The 24,352-nt window shown below is 34.6% G+C and overlaps 1 pseudogene; it reads right to left on the bottom strand.

Annotated features, from left to right (window-relative positions):
• Positions 1–17,502: 17,502 nt before the first annotated feature.
• Positions 17,503–18,266, bottom strand: LOC101696906 (mitochondrial import inner membrane translocase subunit Tim21 pseudogene; annotated as a pseudogene).
• Between the last annotated feature and the right edge of the window lie 6,086 nt (positions 18,267–24,352).

Below are 24,352 nucleotides of genomic sequence, written 5' to 3'. Positions count from 1 at the left end.
ACAACTATAGAAAACTTTAGAACTTGGCACTTTCATCTTTTTTATGATGATTCTATAACTAGTTAAATTTGGAAACAAAATAACACAAAAGTGAAAATGCCTTCTTTATTTTATGCCTTAAACAATCTCAGTGGTCCTGGAAATTGGACCTTCTATAAAGTAGTTTATCTTAAATAGTAGAGACCAAAATTAGCTAACTGATAAGTGGGAATTAATTTTAGAAAATTCCAAAGTGCAGTCTAATAACATGACTATTGTAAGTTTTTGTGAGATTATGTTTATTTTCTTTTCAACTTTTGGTGAAATCTACTCTGTGTTTCATTTTATGAATATTTACCCTGTTCTTCAGCATAATCTCACAAGCATGTTGAGCCCAGGTGCACTTTGGGAGACAGCAAAGAGATGACAACACAGGTGGTCAAGAAGGAATCAGTCTGTTATGTAGGGAGCTTCTGTATGCTGTTGATACTATAATCCTTCAGAATTGATCAGTTTTAGGGCTTAAATTCCTAAAAGAAGACACATTAAAAACCCTCATTAAAATTGCTATATAATAATAAAAGGATCTTAGTGTTCTTTCTGTTATGGCTTCCTTTTTTTAAGTGTATGTTTGCAATACATAATAATTACATTCATCCTGGGAAATTGGGATATAAGAACATAACATCTTGATCCTTTTTACTTCACCTTCTGTTCTCACTCTTGCTTCTCTCCCATCCTTAGATCCTCTTCTCATCTCCACAAAGTCTATTTCTCTGTTTACTCTCATCTGTCTTTGATTTTCCTCCATAAATTATTTATATTTTGAGTTTCCACACAATATTTAACCTCATATGTCTGATGTATTTCACTGAGAATTACGGACTCAACATTCATCCATTTTTCCTACAAGTGACTCAGATTTATCCTTCTTAATGCCTGAGTAGTACTCCATTGTGTATATATACTACATTTTCTTCACTCATTCCTCTGTTATGGGCCTATAGTTTTCAAAACAAATTATGCTTCATCTTTCTTTGATATACAGTTTGAAAATACTCTAGATCTGAAGTAGAAAAAAATACTGAAAATTTGTTTAACCAAGAAAAAAGGAAATAATAACTAAGAAGCAGGCTCTAATGACATTAAGTAGGGAGAAAATAACAGAAAGAAAAAAAAAGAATCTTGTACAGGAGAAAACAATAGAAAGTGTAACAATGTGTCTTACAGTACTAATGATAAGGATATTTGTGTTTAGATGCTTGTCTTTAAAATTGTCTTTATGAAAATTGATGGTGATATCTGCAGATGTAAAGGCTGGTGGAAGAGAGTACACTTTACATTTTACTCGCTGATGTTACAAGTTATTGGATGCTATTAGGAGCTCTTTTAGAAAGATTTATGATAATAAGTATTCCTCACAAAGCCTGTCATTCTATAGAAGAAAAAGTGCTGTGCATTCATTGTGCATGATTAATGACTCACACATAACGAGGAAAAACATTCAGGACTAATGTACAATTGTAAATGAAAATGAACTTTATAAAGAGATTTTTCTTATTAATGTCAACAAAGGAAAAGAAATTGCAAATGAAGGATATTTGCAAGTATTTACATCAGCTAACAAGAAACATTATACCATATAATAAGACAATATGTTAATTTGTATCATAATTTAAAAATTCACATTGTGTAATATCTCAGAACTTTAAGCATGTTTAATAAGTTTACGTGGTGTTGTTTATTTTGTTGCTTCAGATATAATATTAATGAGCAGGCTAATTCAAACCTAATTTGCATAGGAAGTGAATACAATTAAAATCAGTCTTTAAAAGCTCATAGGAAAATATTTCTGTAATATATTTGTAAGAAGACAAGTAGAATTTATTTTCAGATCCAGCACATTCTACAGGATCAGATATATGAGGGAACAATCTAGGCATGCTATTTGGGTATGTTCTTGCCACTTGACTTTGGAATCAAAATTATTTATTTTGTGCAAGTGCGCTCTAAACCTCATTAAGCTTTGAAAATCCTGTAAACATATAGTGACAGATGTTGTCGACCGGTCTGAATTTACCAGTCTGAATTTTACCCCCGAGTTGGGGAAGAATCTTTCACTATTTAAATACATATCAAAGCTAAAAAATGTGATTCTATGAATAAAACCAAAAAATTCTCTCAAATTTTTTTAACTTTATATGTATTATGGTGTATTTTGTTTTTATACAGAGAAAAATCAAAAGTTTGATTTCATTTCCAATTTTGCTGAGACAAATGAGCTAGGATAGCAACAACCCCCCATGACATTATACTTTTCATTAATACAGCTTTCCTTTTCTGACTACTTCTTAATGGACCAACTTGGTTTGGTTGCTTTTCTCTTCTTTGAATATTGCCAAATCACTATCAGCAGGCTAATAAATATAGGTAATTTAAAACAGGGTCATTGATTGCTCTGATTAATTTTAAACCTCACATTGCTTTAGATCTCATGATGAACTCAATCTATCCTTCAGTTAACCAATGTCTCTGTCTGAATGCAGGCTTTCTCTTTTTGTTTCCTTTTCTTACCTTTCATGGTTCTAATCTCAAATGTTTTCTCTCCCTTAGCTTGAAAACCTGTTTCCTCTTGTTTCATATTGATTTCTCATTTACTTGTGGCCCTGTATAGATTGAATACCTTGGAGTACTCAATAAAGTTTCATTGACTCTCTAACTTCAGATGCTTCTCTTGCTACATTCTGATCCTTGATCTCTCTTGACCCATTCTGTGAAAGTGACCAATTAGTGGTATTCAATTACTATTTCCCTGCAACCTCAAGTATCAAGTTCAGTGGAAGAGATTTTCCTCTGGATTCAGTAAGAAATACTGTACCATAGTTTCATCCTAATTAGAATTTAGACCAAAAATACATTTGACTACACCCTAGTTATGTCTCACACTCTTTACATGATTGAGAAAGAGGGTAAGGCTTCTTCTCTGTTTGCATTATTATGGGGTGTTCATTCTAATCCTGTGATTTAAATCCACAGACACCATGTAGACTAAGCAAGATGCCAAGCTTGAAAGCCTCATTGCCAGGTACAAATTTCAGCCCTTCTACATATGAGCTATAGGAATCCACATTGTGATATCCAGAAATGGGAAGTTTTCTAAGATTATACTTTGAAAAAACAATTAAATGCTTAACATGCTTCTCTGTATTTATGAGGAATATTCCTTGAAAGTGGGAGATAATGTGCACTGAAAGAAGCCAATTTTCAGTTTCCCTGCTAAATTTGTATATTTAATGGAAAAGTAGTTATACATTTTAAAAATCTTGTAGGGAAAATTAGATAACTTATATGAAATCTTCGGAAAGGAAACTGTTTCCTTACATCTAGGTTAGCTAAATTCTAGAAGAAAGAGAAAGGAAGGCCAGATTCCATATTTTAAATAGAAAATTTACAAGAAACCACTCACCTGCTTTGTTGCCAAGGTAATTTAAGCAAAAATCTGCAGATATGGCTTTTAGGACATACTAAAATTTCTACCTGGACTTTTGTTTGTTATGTTTCCTTGGAATTATCATCACTATTCTACATATTTTAGGGGTCAAATATGTTATCATCTCTTTCAAATGCCAAATCTTTCCTGGAATCTTTTTTAATCCCTGGGGATTTAGAGGAGAGGAGATACTTAGAGAAAGGGGAAGAAGAGAAGGAAGAGAAGGAAGAGGAGGAAAGATGCTTAAATCTTGACTATAGTGCAGCAGAAGTTGTATAATACAGTGTAGCTTTATTTGTATATCTTGAAAATCAAAACCAACTGTATTATCAGAGACTACTGTCTATTTTCTATTAAGTTAAATAGACATTTCACTGACTTCATCAATATGATTTTATTATTTCATGAAATTCTTGCCTGGAAGGTAAGGTTGAAATTAACTCTACTGCTATAGAAAAAGCCATTGAGATGAACACAAAACTGTTAAGTCCTTAAAAAGATAACATCAACCACTGATTTACCCCCAAACTCTCTAAATCTCCTTTCCCACAAAGCCCCAACCCTGCCACATCAACTAATCTTAAACTAGTATGCTCTGAACCTTACCTTTTTTATTTATGAGAGCAGTGTATTTCACAATAATTCTGCTCCAATTTTTTCTTCAAAGGACAAGATCTTTATCAACAATATTTCTAAGGAGATTTGTTTTCCTCCAATGGATTCTAATGGTTCTCTGCTGTGTTTGCTTTCCATATTTTCTCCTTATTTCTTCTCTTATCTCTGGGTTATGGTGGTGGTGTTGATAAAGTATAGAGGAGGGTTTTTATATTTAAAAGCCGCTCTGTTTAGGAGGATAAGATGGCTTTCAGATAGTATCTGTCCTTAGAATGTAATATTCTTTTGTAGAAAAATGTATTTTATTAAGAAACTTTTGTGTAGCATTTATATACACTCCCCTTGGTTCAAAAAGCAAAAGTTTCCTGACCTTTGTTGGGGGAACTTTTAGTTAGTCTCTTTCAGTAACAGGGAATCCAGAAGGAAGGAAAAGGAGGTTCTTTCCAGCATCCTCACTCATATAAAGTGTTGTTCTGCCCATTGGTGATTACTGAATTGCTGAAGAAATTTCACCGCAAGTCGGTCATTTTAAAGAATTAGATGTTGAAGATAATATATGAGCTCCATTCTCCAGACTTCAGTTTCCCATCTGTTGTTAGAAGTAGAACAAAATGATTACAAGGAATTAGTTAAATAAAGGCAGGAAATTACATGGCAAGAGACAGAATTGACCATGCACCTAAACCCTATTAAGTACATGCTGATGAATTAACTAGTCTTAAATAGACCTCTTAATAGAACACTAAAGTAGCTGAAAGCAATATAAATGTAATTGGTTACTTGGCAAGGATCTTTAGAATGCAAGCTGATCCAAAATTGGAAAGCACAAGTGACAATATATATGACTGTATTATTCTTTAAAAAAGAGAGCTATTTCTAAAGCATACCTGCCCTTTTTTCATTTTTAGAAAACAGAGCTAAAAGAAGTAAACATAATTATAAAGTTTAAACACTAACAAAATGGGTTTTTAAAAAGGTTACTGCCAAATTTAGCTCTCTAGGTAAACTCGCTTGATACAATCAAGTTACCAACGGCATCAGTGTTTGTCCCTACATTGTTCTTAGCACGTTTTGTGGGGTGTTAACTCTGTATCACCATCTCATGGTTAGGGAGGCTATCAATTTGGAAGATTAGGTGGATATCTACACCAACTGACTTGTCAGAAACCTAAGCTAATGATTGTGGTTGAAGGGAAAGATAACATTCAAATTTTAACTTTAAAATGGCTCAAATTTCCAGGTTGAAATATATTCATAAGTATAAAAAAAAACCCTGGCTTTTTAGAGCAAATTTTATGCTGGAGAAGTTTTTGGGGTAATGACCAGCCTATATACTTATTCATAAGTATAAAAAAACCCCAGGCTTTTAAGAGCAAATTTTATGCTGGAGATGTTTTGGGGGTAATGACCAGCCCATATATTTTTTGTGATAGAAAACTCGGGGTGTATGCAGCTTTCTTGTTAACAATATATAGAATGAGGAAGGATAAAAGCAAAAAGTAACAATATTACTGATCCAGTGGGAGAGAAATAGGAAGAAACCAATACTTCTGAGAAGAAAATGTTATGAATCTGTAATAGAGACTATACAGATCAATACATTGATATTAACAAGTTATTCTGCATATGCTCCATGAAGAATTATAATCTACAGTTTAATTTTATTTGTTTTAATCTTGCTTAACAGCAAAAAGTGTGTACTTCCAAATACAGGAAAAAACTCTCTTTGCCTTCTGTCCCGAAGTTAATGAGCCTGATACTGTCAGCTACTTATTTTATGCTTAACTAGGCCAGAATCTTAAAACAGAGGCCTTGAAATCTTGAAGAGTTGGACTGTGGATCATTGAGTCTAACTGATGATGATCACAGTCCTTAGAGTAGAAGAGGGATTCAACAGATTTTTGCTGCAGGTTAAATAAACCTCTTTGGAGTTGCATATCACTCTTATCTCCTGTCTGCATTTTCATCACTTACATTCTTCTCATGAAAGAAGGAAGGGATGGTGAATTAATATTAACAGTTTGGTAATGCATAAGTCATTAAGTTTTCCCAGAGAATTGAACCATTTAAAGATTTCCCAAAGGCTTCAGAATTAGTGTTTCTATAGCACCATGAGAATATGGAAATTCCTAGTTCAACGTCTACCAAGACTTGACATATCTTTTGAAATGTCAAAATGTGAGGGATTAAAAACATGGAGGATTAATTCTCTACCTCCATATTTCATATGTTGTTAAACATGCCCACTTTAACCAATAATTTTCTTTATGATTTGTCACAATTTACTGTGCCATGCAAAACTCTTCAAATAATTTTCAAACTCTGTAATGAGAAACATTTTCTGATTTGTATTCAGTTTGTATATAAGTTTTATGACTTCTAAATGTTACCTTTAGTTTATAAATTGGAAATGATGGATGTTTGGCCAAATTTTCCATGCAGTAATGAGAAGCCATGAAGCCTTAGACGTTTTAGACTATTTAACTTGGTTTTGAAGTAATAAATAATTTATAGTTCCTCTGGGATTATCATTCAAACATTATATTACCAAACTTTAGATTAGATTGTTTTTATTCCCTAATATATGCTTTGTTTGTAATCTCACCCAAAATGGGCATATAATATTTAATAAATATTTAAAAAGTAAAAAATTATAAAGTGTTTGCAAGCGCCATATTTTTACTGTACATAATATTTGATAACCACATTATATGAATAGCAAAATAAAATGTTTTATTCCCTTTTGCCTCTGGCTTTTTTGCTTTTCTAGATATTTCAAACTTAAAATGATGAGAGTTTGAAAAGTTTCAGCAAAAAGCTTGAAAAAAAAAAGAGAAAAGGCATAGTGACTCATGTTGGTACAATTTTTTGAATACCACTCTTCTAGATTCTGTAGGAAGACATGAAAAGCCACAAATGGCAATGCCAATATCTATTAAATGAAAACCTACTCAACGCTTCCTATTGATTCGGGCTTCAAAAAAATTACAAAAGGAGATCGAGTATCTGCCTGTGTGGAGTGCTCTCGTTGAGATATGGGCAGGCCTGAGGTGGGCAAAGGGAGCATGTGTCATATTGAGCCTCTGTTATTCTGCAAGTTCTGGGGAAAGAGTCTAGGGAACATGCTGAAATCATTTTTGAAAAAAACATGGATCCAAAAGATACTGGTTTAGGATTTGTTGAGGTGCCGAACTGAAGGGCTAAACGTAAAGGCACCAAAAAAAATTTTTTTTAAATAATTTTTTATACCTTTACTATCAAACACTCACACATACAGAAATTAAAACCATTCAAAGAAGAACAATGCAAGGGAAAAGAATCTACAATGACATTCAAATACAGTAGAACTCAACCAAAACAAAACTGAAAAGCACTTAAACATTTTTCCATATGACTTAAAAAAACATCTCAAGCACCAATAAGACACCAGAGGATGTGATTTGTTTCAGAAAGACCCCCAAAACCAACATTGAACAAGTAGTGGTCTGGAAAAATAGTCCAGTTAGCTAGCAGACTCCACGTAAGCCAAACTTCTCCCTAATTAAAATTTTGATGCAGTCATATGACACGCGATGGAAACACAATCTGAGCAATATGTTATTAGACCATTTCATCCGTGTGTATCCTTATTTACACTTTCAGTTTCTCACACTAGAGAAACTATTTGGTATTTGCACATGTGCATCCTATTTATTTCACTGAAGAGGATGGCCTCAATATGCATCCATTTAGCTATAAATGTCTCTAGTTCTCCTTCTTTATGGCTGAGTAGTACTCCTTTTTATAAAAAAAACCCCACATCTTCTTTATCTAGTCTCCAGTTGATGGGCACTTGGGCTATTTCCAAACTTTAGCTATTACAAACTGTGCTGCCAGAAACACAGGTGCACAAAGGAGTTAACCACCCTAATTGGAGGAAAGATAGCCTCTTTAATAAATGATATTGGAAAAACTGGATTTCAACCTGCCAAAGATTAAAACTAGGCCCATACCTATCACCATGCACTAAACTAAGATCAAAGTGGATTAAAGATTTAAATATCAAGACAGAAGCACTAAATTTTCTGGCAGATAAGTTAGGTAGAACTCTTGAAGATATTGGTATAGGAAAAGACTTTATGAACAAAACCTCAGTGGCATGGGAACTTGCACAAAGAATCAACAGCTGGTATCTCATCTTATTAAAAAGCTCCTGCACTGCAAGAGAAACCACCATCAGAACTAAGAGATAACTTAGAATGGGGGAAAAATTTTTCAGCAACTGTACCTTAGACAAAGGACTGCTCTTTAGAATATATAAAGAACTGAAAAAAATCAGACCCTCCAAATTCAAAGACCCAATTCAAAAATTGACATCTTAAATGAACAGACGTTTCTCAGACAAAGATGTAAAAGCAGCAAATAAATATAGGAAAAAATGTTCAACATCACTGGTTATTCGAGAAGTGCAGATGAAAACAACCCTGAGATTCCACCTCACCCCAGAAAGAAATGGCTGCTATCAAGAAATCCACAAATAACAAATGCTGGCGGGGGTGTGGGGAGAAAGGAACACTTCCCCATTGTTGGTGGGAGCTCAGACTGGTGCAACCACTGTGGAAATCAGTGTGGAGATACCTCAAAGAACTAGGCTTAGAGGTCCCATTCGACCCAGCTATCCCCCGATGGGTATCTTCCCAAAAGAATTAAAAGAATCATACCATGGCAATATATGTGTACCCCCCCAGTTTTTTAATCAAAATAAATACTATTTAATGCAATTTTTAACAAAGTTAAAATGACTGGAAAAATGCAAAAAGTGATAAATAAACTATAAAATTTTACATGCAGATGCAGCCAGTATTATTGATCTTTCCTCAAGCTACTAGATGGCTCAGCATGGCATTGTATCTTAAGACCAGATCCAAATAAAACTGCTAGGAATAGGAGAATTCATAGGTCAGGTACTTCATTCCAAGAGAGCTTACAAATTTCCTTATATAGATGTATCTGTATTTGAAGTCATAATTGTTTTAGAAGAGCTGCAAAACTGAAGACCGATTCAGATCTCAACAGAAATAATCAATATGTTTATTTCTTTGACAATTTCTATAACTTCAGATACAAACTTCAGCTGAAATTAGGTCAGATGTTGCATGTCTCATATTTTTAGCCCAGTTATGCTCACTAAACTGAATAGTGATAAGTTAATTGACAGTTTTCTTTCACACATATTGAGCAATAATAGTTAAAATGTGTTTGTGAAATATTTTAGTACAAGCAAAATAGTTTGTGTGCTTTTGATACTCACTATAAACAATTTTAGAAGAACAAAAATGCTTGCTGCTTCTTATGTAAGTTTTATCTGCTTTTTCAAATAATATTTATTGATATTTACTATCTACATGATGGGTATATGTAAAATAAGAAGGTAACAAAGGTGAATAGTCATAATTTAGATGTTTATGTCTGAAATAAAATGTATTCTATTATGATATAAGGAATATGCCTCAGGAATCATACTGTAGTCCTCATAAAGAGACCCTTAGTACCACCAACCCTATTTTGAAAAGTATGTAAATTAGGCTCAAGTACAAAATCATCATAGGTGTCAGAAACAACTCCACAATTTGAAGGAAGGCATTGGGTAATATGCCTATCTCACTCATTTGTATGACAGTCTGAAGAATGAATGGGTTCCTGAGCTGAAGATGATGGAGGCCAACAATCCATTTGGCAGGAGGAAAAGTGAACCTTCCGATGCTTTCCTGTAAGCCTATTCCTTGTGATTATATTTGCCAAACTAGGCATGATAAAATATAGAATTAATCCTTCATCTATAAAGGCATTGTGTGAAACTATGTCCATGAGCTTCATCTTGTAGTCTCAAGGAAGATAAGGTCTATCTATATGAAATGAAGTTAACTGATTTAATAAGCTTAGGTACCTGGATTCCCCTTCAGGAACTGCTGCTGGGCTATTAGAAATCCAGTGGGAAGATGGAGGCAGGTAGGAGAAACTGAGACCAAAAGAATGAAGTGAAACACTATGATTTAGCACTGATTGGTGAGAAAATGAAGAGAAAAGGAAAAACGGACCTGTGGACATTTACTGTGGGGAACAAAGTGCTCAACACTTTAACAGTTTAATTGTGCATCATGGAATCAAAGTCTCATGTATTAAATCATCATCAAAATGATGACCTTGGTTCCTCATAATGACAACATATTTAATAATCTGCTGAAGAATGGAAGGAAGTAAAGATTATATTTTGTAAGATTGTCTATCAGTTCTGTGGATGTATATGTGAATGCATACCAATATTGAAATGAGCAAAACAATTACCTTAAAAATTAACTGATTAAGCCATGTCATTGAATTATAATAACATATATTATGAACCATAGGTGTTTCTCTATTTTGAGTATTCACTTAACAAAATGTTAGGAATCGTGTGTAACTCCTTGAACAATAATAAAAATAACTTCTTTGCCACTCTCTGACTAAGAAGGCAGAGTAGCTATGGAGAAAGACTAGACTTGATATTAGACATCCTAGCCATAAAACCCAGATCCATAATCTACTATTTCTGTGATTGTAAAAGTAAGTAATTTAAACTTTTACATGTATATTTATTGAAAAAAATAATATCTGTCCTGTCAACTTTGATGTAGTGTGAATCAGATTGGGTAATGAACTTACAAACCTCTGTAAAATTAATAGAGTAGGGGCCAGGGATTTAGCTCAGTGGTGCCACCGACTGCCTCAGAAGCGCAAGGTCCTGAGTTCGAGCTTCGGTACCAAAAAAAAATTAATAGAGTAATATAGGGAATTTAAGATGTATATCACTTAGAAAGAGATTGAATGCAGAAGAGAATTAGCAATTCTCAGTGAAAAAGATTTCTTCAACAAGCAGCTTTACAACTTTTTATTCTTTCTCCTTTTTCCTTTCTTTCCCTTTCTCTCTTTCTCTTCCTTTCTCTTTCTTCCTTTCTCTTCCTGACATCCTGAAGTCAGTCTATAAATTTCAAGTTAAGGGTGCTGATATTCCCCTAAAGATATCCAGCAATAGATGCAGCCAAGATAAAAGTATACCCGAGTTTCTTCTGTGAACTTGATAAATTGCAAATAGTGTAATGCTTCTAATAATTTAGACATAAAAATAATACTCTGACATGTTCTGCTTCTTCAATTTAGGTGGTTTTAGAATTTTTCCTAAATGAAGAAAAAATATTATATAAGAATAAAATGAACCAATTCTGAAGGGAAGCAAATAATTATACAAAATGAAATAAAGTTGAAAGAGAAAAAGTAAAATCTTTTTAAAAATTATGATTGCTATTTGTTTGCTTATTATCTTTGAAAAGCTATTCTTTTGAGATGAACTTTATAATGGATGATATTATTCTAAGTATAGTTAGCATTATTAGTTTATATTTGAAAAGAAAATGACGCAAAAGAGGACCCTGTTCAAAAGTTAAGATTAATGTTTGATTTCATGTGAAAAGCCTAATTATGATGAAAAGAAAAGAAACTAGGTAGACAAATCATTAACAGAAAGAAAATAAAGAGAAGAAATGTCTACAAGTTGGAATGGATGAAAATAATGTGGTTGAGGTTAAAGAAGAAAAAATAATGGAGTGCACATAGCAGTAGTCACTATTAATTGGTGGGTTATCACATTTCATTGTCAAGAATAAAGCCCTAAGCACAGTGTCACAATTCATTTAATAGCAATGCCTATTTTAAAATAAACCTATTTTGGATTGATGAATTTTAATTCATTTGGTATGTCCAGAAAACTTTTGGATGGATATTCCACATTCAGTTGCATGTCAATTCATGGCTGCACAACTGGAAAGGTACTGTCTTTGTGTGTGAGTTGGGAGTCTGGGTCAGTACTGGTGCTGTTTGCAAAGACTGGGTAGCCCATATTTCCTGTGGTCAGGACATCCTCCACCTTCATTCCTGTCTTGAGATCAGATGACTTCATTTAAACACATGTAGAATTTGGAACAACCAGGTGATCGTTCTTTTCCATCACCCATTATTGTTGCATTTCTTTTGCAGACTGACACCCAAGGCTGTTTAAGCAGTAAATTTAAGATTCACAGTATTTTTCTATGTGGGAAAGGGACTGGAGGGACAGCAATTTTTCCTTGTCATAGCAGAGACTACTTTGAATACCTAGGATAGCTGAGGGACACAAACATCCAGAGTAAAGTCTAAAATTAATTATTTCTTTTTGTGAAAAGTGAAGAAACAGCAGGAAGCCTGATCTGTGTCTCAACACCTAATCCCTTTGCTCTGAGCACACACAGCCTCAGCAGGAAAGTGGTCTGGCTCCCAGGAGGCACCAAGGAGGCCTTGCCGTGAAATGCTCAGCTTTACTGGTAGTCACCATCATTCACCCTGATGGACTATGACTACTTTTTGAAATTTTTTTTTTTTTTTCTTCACAGTGAGAAACAATTTGTCCAAGCAAATTTCAGGTGATGTTTGTGAGAGACACCTTGCTTTGCTTCATGTCCATCAAACTGGCTGGAGATAGCTCTCTGGAATTTGAGACAGTGTGGAAACAAAGATTTATTATTTTTGCCATAAGTGTCTTAAAGGGCTTTTAGGCAGACGAGTTGTATGATCACATTTTCATGGTAGAAAGCTCACTCTGCACTCAGCCCTATAGGGCTGAGCAGGACCAGCAGCCAAAAGACCTAAGAATTCAGGGAAGAAACTGAAAAATCAAAGAAAATCATAGATGACCACTGCTAAAATAATAACTCATATTGTCCGTGAGTCTCTATGTCAACATGATACCATGCCAGATACATAAGACAAGCAAAGGTCAGAGAGTTGTTCTCCAAAAATGAACTCTGTCCAAGTTTATTCCCCAAGCTAGATGCCATACTAAGTAGAAGTAGTTTTTACTAAGTAGAAGTGGTTTGAGAGAAACAACCCTAACAGGAGTTTGAATTTTGAATGTCTGGACATTAATACGAAAATTATTAAGTTGAAATTTGCTTTAAAAAAAGATAGTTGTATTGAAAATTTCATAATAGACTGATGGTCTCTGATGCAAATAGTTCAAATATAGACAATGTTTCAGAACTTCTTTTCTGGTTGGTAGTTTTAGTTGTAGTTTAGCTATGTTGATCCTGCATCAGATGTAAGAAAAATAAGAGAAATGACTTGTACTCTCATGTATGTATTTCATCTCTCATTTTCTTTTCTTTTTTTTGATACTCAGCATCGAACTCAGGCCCTTGTGTTTGCAAGGCAGGCAGCGGAACCACTTAGCTAAATCCCTGGGCCTCTCCTTTTCTTTTGTATACTTCTTTCAATACTCAGGTTTTTAAATTTTCATTTTAATTTTTTTTTCATTTTAAGGTGTCTCTAAATCAGAAACTTGTAATCCATCAGTTGCAGCATTAAATGGTAATATTGTTAGTACACAGGCCTGAGAAAAGTCCAGCCAAGATCACTTATGCAAGACTTGGTGTAAGTGAGTTCAAGTTTCAGCTTCTTCAGATCAAGTGGTTATTAAGGAATCCAGAGCTTTCCAGAAGAATCTAACACCATTTTACGACCTACCAGCTTCCCAGTTCCCAATTCCTGCTTTTTCTGAAATACCTTATTTCATCAACAAGTTTCTCCTGTCTTTTTCCAGGCTCTAAGGTAGATCTCATTTTAGTCAAGAGGAATTTAAAATGCTCAATCAAGTGACTGGAGGGAAAGTCAGTTTTCCTACTAGGCCAGATCCAATTTTGTCCCTAGTTTAGCATATTTTGGCTCTTTATTCAGACCAATTCCTTGTTCCCACCTCTCCTACCTCCCGCCTTTTCTCTTTTTGCTTATTCCAGTGTCCAAATTCTATTTATGTCAAGTAATTACTTCTAGAGTCCTTCTGAGGCTAGATTTCTTCTTTGCTCTTATTTTTCTGCCCTTCAAAGAATTAGCTAATTCTTCCTAAGTGCCGGCTTTGTAACTGGGACAGAAAAGTTGCGACAGATTTGTCATTTGCCCTGCTGAGTCCCAGAACACTGCCTACAAAGGCACCTTCCCTACATTGTGTTGGACAGTCAGGAGGCCAAATGTTTACATGCGTGCCGTCTGCTGCCTGCATTGTTTTACTGAGTTGGACGTCACATCATTTGGCAGAGTTGACTCTTTCTGTCTATAGCCAACCCAGAGTTTCAAGTGCTTACCTTTTTCTATCTAGCTCACACCATATGCCTTTAGGCACAAAGATTATTCTTAGGAAGAGCTGGGGTTCCATTGTGAGACATGCGGCACTGTATAATGGAAAATGTGGCTTAAACTGGCACACACAATGTAGAAATGTATTAACTTTCTAATCTAGTAGTGTGGATGTTTGATAACTTCAGGGTTGAGATCAACTAATGGCTTTACATCCACATGTGCAGTTACGAAGAGGAGGATACTGTGAAGTGAGAATGTAAAAAAAGCTAATTGTAAGACATCTTCCAAGAATAAACTTTTATGTTCTAAAAGTAAACCATATAAAGATTACCTGCTCTTTAGAGAATATGATATAGCTTGTTCTTTTTATTCGAGTGTACTTGAGGAGTTAGAAACAGTCATTTCCAGAACTTACCTATAGATCTACAAAGAGCATCTAATGTTAAAAATTTTTTCCCATATTGTAGGTTGTCTCTTAGCTCTGTTGGTGGTTTCTCTTGCACTGCAGAAGCTTTTTAATAAGATGAGATCCTAGTTGTTGATTCTTTGTGCTAGTTCCCGTGCTACTGAGGTTTTGTTCATAAAATCTTTTCCTATGCCAATGTTTTCAAGAGTTCTACCTAACTTATCTTCCAGGAGGTTTAGTGTTTCTGTTTTAATATTTTAATCCACTTTAATCTCAGTTTAATGTGTGTTGATAGATATGGGTCTAGTTTTAGTCTTTGGCAGGATGAAATCCAGTTTTTCCAACACCATTTATTAAATAGGCTATCTTTCCTCCAATGAGGGTGGTTGGCTCCTTTGTCAAAGATGAAGTGGCTGAGTATGTCTGTGGAAATCAGTACGAAGATACCTCAAAGAACTAGGGCTAGTGGTCTCATTTGACCCAGCTATTCCCCTGCTGGGTATTGTCCCCAAAGAATTAAAAGAATCATACCACAGTGATATATGTGCACCTATGTTTATAGTGGCACAGTTCGTAATAGCTAAAGCTTGGAAACAGTCCAAGTGCCCATCAACTGGAAACTGGATAAAGAAGATGTGTTTTTTTTTAAAATTATCTTTTTTTTTCCCATTGTTTATTGGTACATTTTAGGTATAAAATACAGTAACATTCATCATTGGGATCTTGTACCATTACATGAGTATCTTGGTTATTTTTTTCCCCATTCCCCTGCCCTTCCTTCTCCCCCTCCACCCTTCCCTATTTACAAGGAGTTTGTTTCCATTTTTTTCCCTTTTCTCATATTTTTTCTTTTCCCTTCTTTCCTTTCCCCTACCCCTCCCACTTCCCCTACTCCTTTAGACCTTTTCTTCCTATTACACAATATCAATTATACATTTGAAAAATTATAATATCAAAATTTAGAGGACATTACCACAGATTTTACAGAATTTAAAAGGCTGTAGAAAGCATATTACAAAAATCTTTTTAATTATCTTATAATCAACTAATTTAAAATACAGGGCTTTAAGAGTATCAGGTGCTTTTCTGCATAGCATTGATCTTTGCAGTTGATCAAATGATTGCCTCAACAAATACTTGTTATTGTAAGATTTATATGAAATTGTCTCATATTAATTATGGGTAGAAAACTAAGTTGTCAGGGAAGAGAAATGTTTCATTTGCTTTATAGTCACTTTGTGAAGCTTGTAATAAGATAAAAAAGTCCAAGAGAAAACTTATTTTGCTCCTGAATGTAGAATATGACATTTTTCCTTGGTGATTTTAAGAGGATTAATGTTTATATATAATTATCTCTAAGTTTTTGTTTTAGAGAACACTATTAACAACTGTAGATAAGAAATAAATTATTTGTATTTTTTCTTATGTTCTGGTTGTTGGTGGCTTATTTCTCCTTGATTTTAAATTCTCATATGATGCTAACATGTTTCAGTAATTTTGTGATATAAGCAATTAATGTTTATAAAATGATAAACAATACTTTTTTGCCTTTTTATTAGTACATATTTGTAGTACATGATTACACTATTTGTAGGGAGTTTGTACATGTACATAACACATCTTAATCTTTTTCCATCCCCTTCCCCTCCCTCCTTCCATTTGTTGATCCCCTTCCCATTTGAGAAAGATCTATCTCCCTACTTCCTATTATCTATTTTTTACTTTGCTCTTTATTTATATTTTGGATTTTTCACATAAGAGAAACCATGTGATATTTAGGCCCATGCCTGATTTATTTCATTTAACATTATGGTCTCAAGGCACAATACCTTTTTATAATTTTAAATGGTGATACATCTTTGCATGTAAAGTTATGTCAATGAGCAGTTGAATAAAATCAAACTAGATTGAGATTCACTAGTAGAGCTAGGTAGATGCAGATAATCTGTATGTATATTGCAAAAACCAAAATCAGATCACATTTAAAAACTTTAAAAGTTTATTATCCATACAAAATAATAGTTTTGTATAATTGATAAGAAACAATCTTCTGGGAAGGCTGAAAAACTGGCTGAGAGACCTAACCCAGATTAAAAGTTCACCCAGGGGCCAGGGTTTAGCTCAGTGGTTCTGGTGCCTGTCTCCCAAGCGCAAGGTCTCAAGGTGGATCCCTGGCCAAAAAAAAAAAAAAAAAAAGAAAAAGTTCACCCTATCACTAAAAGCATGTTCCCTCAGGGAGAGAACAGTTCTGCTGTGACACTTGGATACTTCCTAAATGTGTGAAATTTTTAGAATTAAAGTAATAAAACACTTAAGACAGCAGTTAAACCAAAACTTTAACTCACTTAAGGAGATAAACTAAGCAAAGAAACAAACTTCTTGAAGATCTTTCTATCCTGAATATGCTAGGATCTCAAAAACCCATCAGAAACCCCTCCACTGTCAGTTCTAAAGAACAAAGAATAGTGCTGGGGAACCCTCATTCTGAAGCCTTCACAGATAAGGGGCCACAGAGCACTTTAGTTATGTGATAAGGACTTGTAAGTGAAAGTCACTTTTTAATAGGTCTCCCGCAAATACCTCAAATAAAGAGTTCATATTTAAAAAATATTTTTTTAAAAAGGGCCTCACACACATTTGAACAGCTTCCAGTTATTTCTGGCATTCTCTTGGCAGTGTCCAGTATCAGCATAAGTTCTGAAGGGGCTGGGGACACCTCCTCGCGACTCTATGGTCGAGGCACTTGTAGCCATCATCTCAGTCACCAGCCAACCAGGGAGCAGTGAGATCTGATGAGCCTGAAGGACCTGCACAGCTCATACGACTGCAGGGAACAGTATGCTTGCTTGATTCTTTTAATTATCTTGGAATCGATTATCTTCAATGATAATGGTTCTTCTAGGATAGGATTCCACTTCCACAAATATGTACCAAAATTCATATTCACCATTCTTTGGATTGTCTTTAACTTCCACATGCACTGTTCCTTGCTTCCCTGGCTTGGACCCTTCAATGTAGAATTTCACACGTGTGTGATTCAGCCCATCTTTTACATATTCGATAAAACTGACATGATGCTTTCGACCACGTCTCGTCATCTCCCCGTAGCCTTTAACAGGCTCACTAAAGAAACTGATCACCTCGGGATGTGTTCTGCATTTTTCTAAGGCTTTCCCATATATCTTACTAGGACTGGATGAAGAAAAAGTTCTTTGAAAATCACGTAAAACAAGCCAGCTGTAATGCTGATTCCAATGAGTACCACTATTAAGTAGGTGAAATCTTTTCCAGCATCTTTCACTTTCTGAGTCGTTGGCATAGCGGTTTTCCCTCTCTGACCTCTGTGCACAGATACTTGCTTGCCGCTGTCCTCTGCTTTCTGGGATCACGGTCCCTGCGTCCAGGTAGTTTTCTGGGGCACTTCAAAGATAGATCCAGGTCACACCATTTTCTTCTGCTCTCGAAGCCCCCATCTCAAACTGGGCTCAGTCGTAAAGCAAGCTTTATTAAGCGCAAAGTGCAGCAACAACAATCGTCTCCCAGAGGATCTGTGCAGATTTTCTGCATACTGTGTAGTTCGTAAAAGGTACAAATCATGTTCAAAGAAAACTTCCACGTAGTGACGACGCTAAGTAGAGTCAGCATAGATTTACCGCTCAGCCAGATACGTACTGAAATTCACACATTTGTATTACAGGAGCTTTAGGTTTATATTGACAAAAAGTCTCCTGAGAGAATGTTCATCTTCCTTTTGTCCTCTTGCTATATGAATTCATGTTTTTTTTTTTTTTAAATAAAATGGAGTACTACTCAGCCATAAAGAATGAGAAACTAGAGACATTTATAGTTAAGTGGATGCATATTGAGGCCATCCTTTTAAGTGAAATAAATAGGACACACAGGTATAAATACCGAACAGTTTCTCTAGTGTGAGAAACTGAAAGTGTAAGTAATGATTAAAATGAATAATTGATAATTTGAAATAGGAAGAAAAGGTCCAAAGGGGTAGGGGAAGTGGGAAGGGAAAGGTAAAGGAAAGAAGGGAAAGGAAAAATTATGAGAAAAGAAAAAAAAGGAAACAAAGTCTATGTAAATAGGGAAGGGTGGAGGGGGTGAAGGGAGGACAGGGAATGGGGAAAAAATAACCAAGATACATCATGTACAGGTACAATCACCCAATGATAAATGTAAATGTATTGTATACCTAAAATGTACCAATAAAAGTATTTAAGCAAAAAAAAAAAAAGAGCATCTTATGATGTTTACAATCACATTTATGTGAACAATGGTTCTTCTTAACAATGTAGGATATCAGTTTTTAAACTTAGGGCTCTGCAGTCTTTTGGCAAGATGTTGCAGAAACACCTTTAAGTACCAAATAGTATGAGCAAAGTAGATATGGATAACAATGCACTGTTCTTCTCCCCAGACTGCTTATTTACCTTATGCTGATGGAGCAAATGTTTTGGACATAATGAAGCCAAAGTAATAGTTTTATAAGCACATTTTATATTCATTCTCTTAATTTGGCCTCTGAAAAAGTATTTTGAAGATACCCAATAGAAAATGATAGAATCAACTATCACTCCTTGAAAAATACTCACTCAGAAAACTTCTTGAAAGAAGAGAGTAGTTTTTATCTTTATGCTTTAATCTACTAAATTCAGTATCCTGCTATATTGCTTTTAATTCAACCTTTATCAATCTATATTAATTATCTCACTCCAGATAGAATTTTCTTGGGTGTGTTTGCTATTAGTATAATTTGATTCATTCCTATTTAGTTTTACCTCTGAAAGTACTTGTCTTAAGCCAATGTCAAAGTTTATGATAATATGATATATATATCATGTTCCCTGACTCCAAATTATGTTAGAATGCTTAATGCTATTGTCATGTTTTAGTCTAGGTATTTTTAATGTAATAAAATTTAAACTTAAAGAAAAGTTGTTTCCATTTTGTAGTTTTATCACAAAGCTCTGTATAAGGGTTAGAGACAAGGCCAGAAAGAGGTTGTACAAATCAAGGGGTCTTGAATGGTCTTATGTGAAACTTTACTGTCACAGTTATATTGCTTTTGATCTTTAAAACAATCCCTTAGCTTATATTTGGAGGTTATGCAGCATAACTCAATATAGATGACCAGATATAATAGACCTGCTGGAGTTGAACCTGACGCTTTCTCTTGCACCCCAGCTCAGCCTTTAACCTGCCTTAAAACTGAAAATAATCTCTTAACCTAATAATAACTGAGTCTCTTCAATCTAAAAACTGAGTTTCTTCAATCTATAGCTGAGTTTAGTTATTTTGTGTGGCCTCATTCATTTAGTGGGGCAATTATGGTAACAAATGACTTTATTATCAAAGTATTCTATTACCTTCAATGAGAGGTTCAGACTGAAGGAGACCGTGTTGAATGACCGAGGCAATCAAGTAGGTTTGTTCACTTAAAGAACACAGAAAGAAACCAACCAGTTAGGATATACAACAAGGAAATCCATACTATTTTTAATAACAGTCAGAGGCTTAAGGGACTATACAGATTATACAGACTCTTCAGAAGTGGGCATACAATTGCAAATGATAGGTCTAAGAGAATGAGGGTCGCATCAGATCTTCTGAAAGCTCAAGTCCTCTTCTCCTGTTCAGTCTTTCACACGAGTGGCTGGAGACATTCATTGCCATCTCCTGGGGCTACCACATTTTAGGGAGATAGACCTTGCAAATCTTGGTGTTATACAATATGCGCTACAAATACAGACTGTAGTTGAGCACAGTGTTGCACATTCAGGTACATGTACTTCTCATTTGTCAACTACAGTATGTCCAGCACTGGCTTGAATGTAGAACTGCAGAGTTAGAAAGAGGCTCAGTTACCAAGAAGTTCCTACTCCACAGATCTCTTAGATTTGCTACAGAATATATTTTCCAGTTAACTGTCATTATGTTTACCTAATACCTTCTATGTATGCCATCATAACTCATATAAAAAAATCTGTCATTGATCTGAAAACCATATTTCTGTTTCAGTGAGTTAGATATCAAATCAGACATAAATGGCTTTAAGAAGTAGGGAAGGAAAATTGTGTTTAATATCCCATTACTTACAAAACAACGGATTTTTTAATGAAAATTAAAGTATTGATCTTTTGAAAACTGCATATTTAGACAGCCATATTATATGGTTTCATTTATAATCATTTCTTATGGACTCAATTCAAAGGTGATTGGAAGGTCAATGAACAGGCAAAGGGTTGCATGCACAGATATTGGCTTAGCCATATCTTAGTATTTTAAGGTGCAAAATATTGTCATAATTAACATTAACCAAGTCCTCAACACAAATCGCTTGCTTTATATGTAAGGCACTTTTTTTCTGGAAAGCCCAAGGAACTTGAACTACAACCAGTGCTGGTTTATTTGGGAAAGATGGAAAATTGTGCTTTTGGAAGTTGTGAAAAACAAGACATTTTTCCATGCAAACAAAGTCATTCCCCAGTCTCTCCCATTCTCTGCTTTAATAAGATATAACAAATATCTGTCAAAAAATAATTTCAACCGTTAGTTAGTTTTTATTCCACCTTGATTACTTTTACTCCTATTCCCTTCTCCCATTTTCCTCACCTCCCTTTCTCATCTCCAGAGTCTATCTCCCTGTTTCCTACTGTCTCTCATTTATTTTGCTCTTTCAATGATTTGTATTTTGAATTTGTAATATTAGAGAAAACATATAATTTTTAGCAGTTATTTTTAGGCCAATGCAACCATGATGAGGAAGTAACATTTTAACTCAGTTTTAAGAGGAGTCAGGACTTAATTTTTTGCTGGTTGTTGCTATTGTTGATAGGATTAAACCTGATATGTAGCAGTTGGCATCAAAACTTTCCCCCTAGATTCTTTCCTTGAATAACTATACAGTCTAAGGTAACAATCATTACTGTCACTATTAACCATGGTCAAGCTTTCCACAAATATATTTTTATCTAAGTTGCTTTTTTTGAGACAAAAAAGATATTTGCACATTAAAGTCTCATAAATTTATACATTACTTCCTTTTTTTCATTTCAGGTTGAAAATCTACCCATAGCTTCAAATGTTTCTTATTTTTTCACACAGTCTCAGAGGAGAATATTGCTAAGAAGTTACATAGTTAAACTGATCTAGGTTGATCAGTTTGGTAGTAAAGAAAAGTAGAAAATAAGAAGGTGTCTTAGTTATTTCTCTTGTTGCCGAGACAAAATAGCAGACACTCATATTTGAAGGAGGAAAAGTTTGTTTCAGCTCAGTTTGTAGAGGTTTCAGTCCATAGTTGGCTGGCTCCAAGTCAGCGAGGCATGGCAGAAGGCCATCACAGAGGAGAAACAGTTCATAGCAGGCAAAAGACAGCAAAGTAGTGAAACAGCAGCACCAGCCTTATTTCTGCCCCTTATATTCTCTCCAGGCTACCTGGGTTTTGAGTAGGGCCACTTATGCCCAGAGTGGGCTTTCCCATTATCGACACCCAAAACTATCTTCAGTCAATCAGTGGACTAATTTAGGAGTCACATACCCTTAATCCCAGCATCACACACTCTAGAGCCAGTTACCTCTAAAAAGCCCCCCTATGACCACATGAGACTTTGGGGGGACAACTAGACACAAGCCATAACAGAAGGCAAACTGAGCCACAAGATATCTGCCGCAGAAATTTCAGAGCCCTATACTCTTTTCCCAGTACATTTTTAATAATAATTACAGTGATTATTTTCTATTGTGTACAGATACTGTAAGTGATTCTTTATATGGTTTTTAATTCTAAAAAAAGCCAGAGGAGTTCTATGTAAAGTTCCTCTCATCTTTCTCTCCACCTCCATTCTTCTCTCTCAATCTTTTTTTGTTTCATTTCATATTAAAACATTTGGGGAATCCAAGCACAGCATGTAAGTACAGTTGAGCTCTTACTATGCCTATGTTTTATAGGAGGCTTAGAGATTAGTCCATGAGAGACCAGAGAAAGGAAAGAATATGCCATGGAACCATTTCAAGACTTCCTTCTGGGGTATAGTGGCTAAAAGCAAAAGCAGAGATTCTAAAGACCAAGTTAGACATACAGCTGTGAAGGAATAAGGAATATATTCAAAGGAATATACATTCATATGGCCTTTAAACTTTTTACTTTCAAGGAAATAAATTCTAATTAAAATAAGATGGAATAACTTATTGTATCATTTCCCTTTATAGCAATTATAACTTGTAAATTATTATATTAATTTTTACAAAATGATTTTTGAATCATTATCAAAATTCAGGTTCCATCAATCACTAGCAAAGCCAGAAACCAAATTGTTCTCTTCTCTTGAAAAATTAAATGAGGGATATTAATTACATTATGATCATGAAAATGTGTGGCGTACTAATTAAAAAGATGTATTTTTCATTAGAGATAACTTAATGAAATATTTAAAGAAACAGTATTAGTGAACAGAATGTAATTGCATTCTGATAACTAAATCTTTTACTTCATTGAATATCCAAAATTTTGCCATAAAATTTTAATGCCCACAGTTTTGACTACGTCAAAAAATTTAAAAAGTACTGATTAAAAGACTCTGGTTATTTGTAGCCTTAGCACTTAAAAACCTCTTGAACTGCCAAGGGACCCCATTAATCAATTTGTAATTTATCCTGAACTTATAATTGATTTTCACTTGAAATCATAAGTATAAAATAGTTTACATTAAAATAAAGTCACACTCCTAATACTGTAATAATGCACTGTTCTTCTGATAGTACAGAGTTGAAGTTCAAGTTCATACGTGGAAATGTTGGGTTCAAGTTGCTGAGAAAATGCAGAATTCAGTTTTTAACTGGCTCTGAAAAGTAAGATCCGAGTTGAGTAGAGACAAATGAAAGTACTTTTGCCCCCCAAATAAATAATATTAAGTGCAGGTTTGAAGGAGACTATCCAATGTTGATTTTTATTATTTAAGTACTATTTGTAATATCATTTTTCTGTTAATAAACTTGCCACTCCTCTTTTATCTGTGGTTAGTATAAAGATAATAAGTTTGAAATATCAGCTTTACTGTCCTAGAGTCTAGCATTTTCTTCTGCTTCCCAGGTTTTAAATATCATTTGTAAGCCATTCCAGCGTACATATAATGGGTGAGCAAAATGCAATATTAAATAATCAAACATTTCATTCCATTACAATGCAAAATGTTTTATATAGAATACAGAGAATAGTAAATTTCACGTTATCAAGAAAGTAAGATTGAATCACATAAAAAAGCAGGAAAGGCTCATTAATAAACAATATAGTCAAGAACAGTTTTGTAAAGGGAGATGATAAATCTGAGAAAGAAATGTGTATGGTTTCATTTCAAATTTCAATTCTAATTGCCTTTTGACAGAGTAAAAGAAAAAGGCATTTTGGATACAAATGTGATGATGAGGTCTCCTAGTAGTCCAACAGATTCATATTTCTTTTGAATATTTAACAGTGAAAAGAGTTCAGCTGCTATTTCCATGCAAGAATAAGTGGAAGCTTCAAGCTGGTTCTGATGCTTTGGGAGCCCTATCTCCCAACCGTTTTGTGAACATCCTCTATCTGAGTCCTGGGCATTGAAGGTCCTATCTCACTCACCCCAGTGGAGATCTTTTCACTCCTCTCTTAAGCACAAGGGAACCGTTAGGACAAGAGA

This window comes from Heterocephalus glaber, unplaced genomic scaffold (genome assembly GCF_053883595.1).
Source record: "Heterocephalus glaber isolate CG9 unplaced genomic scaffold, H.glaber_assembly_v1.0 deba00001577, whole genome shotgun sequence".
NCBI classification, from domain to species: Eukaryota; Metazoa; Chordata; class Mammalia; order Rodentia; family Bathyergidae; genus Heterocephalus; species Heterocephalus glaber.
The sequence above is the reverse complement of the archived record's forward strand: the minus strand, read 5'-3'. Positions and strand labels throughout refer to the sequence as shown.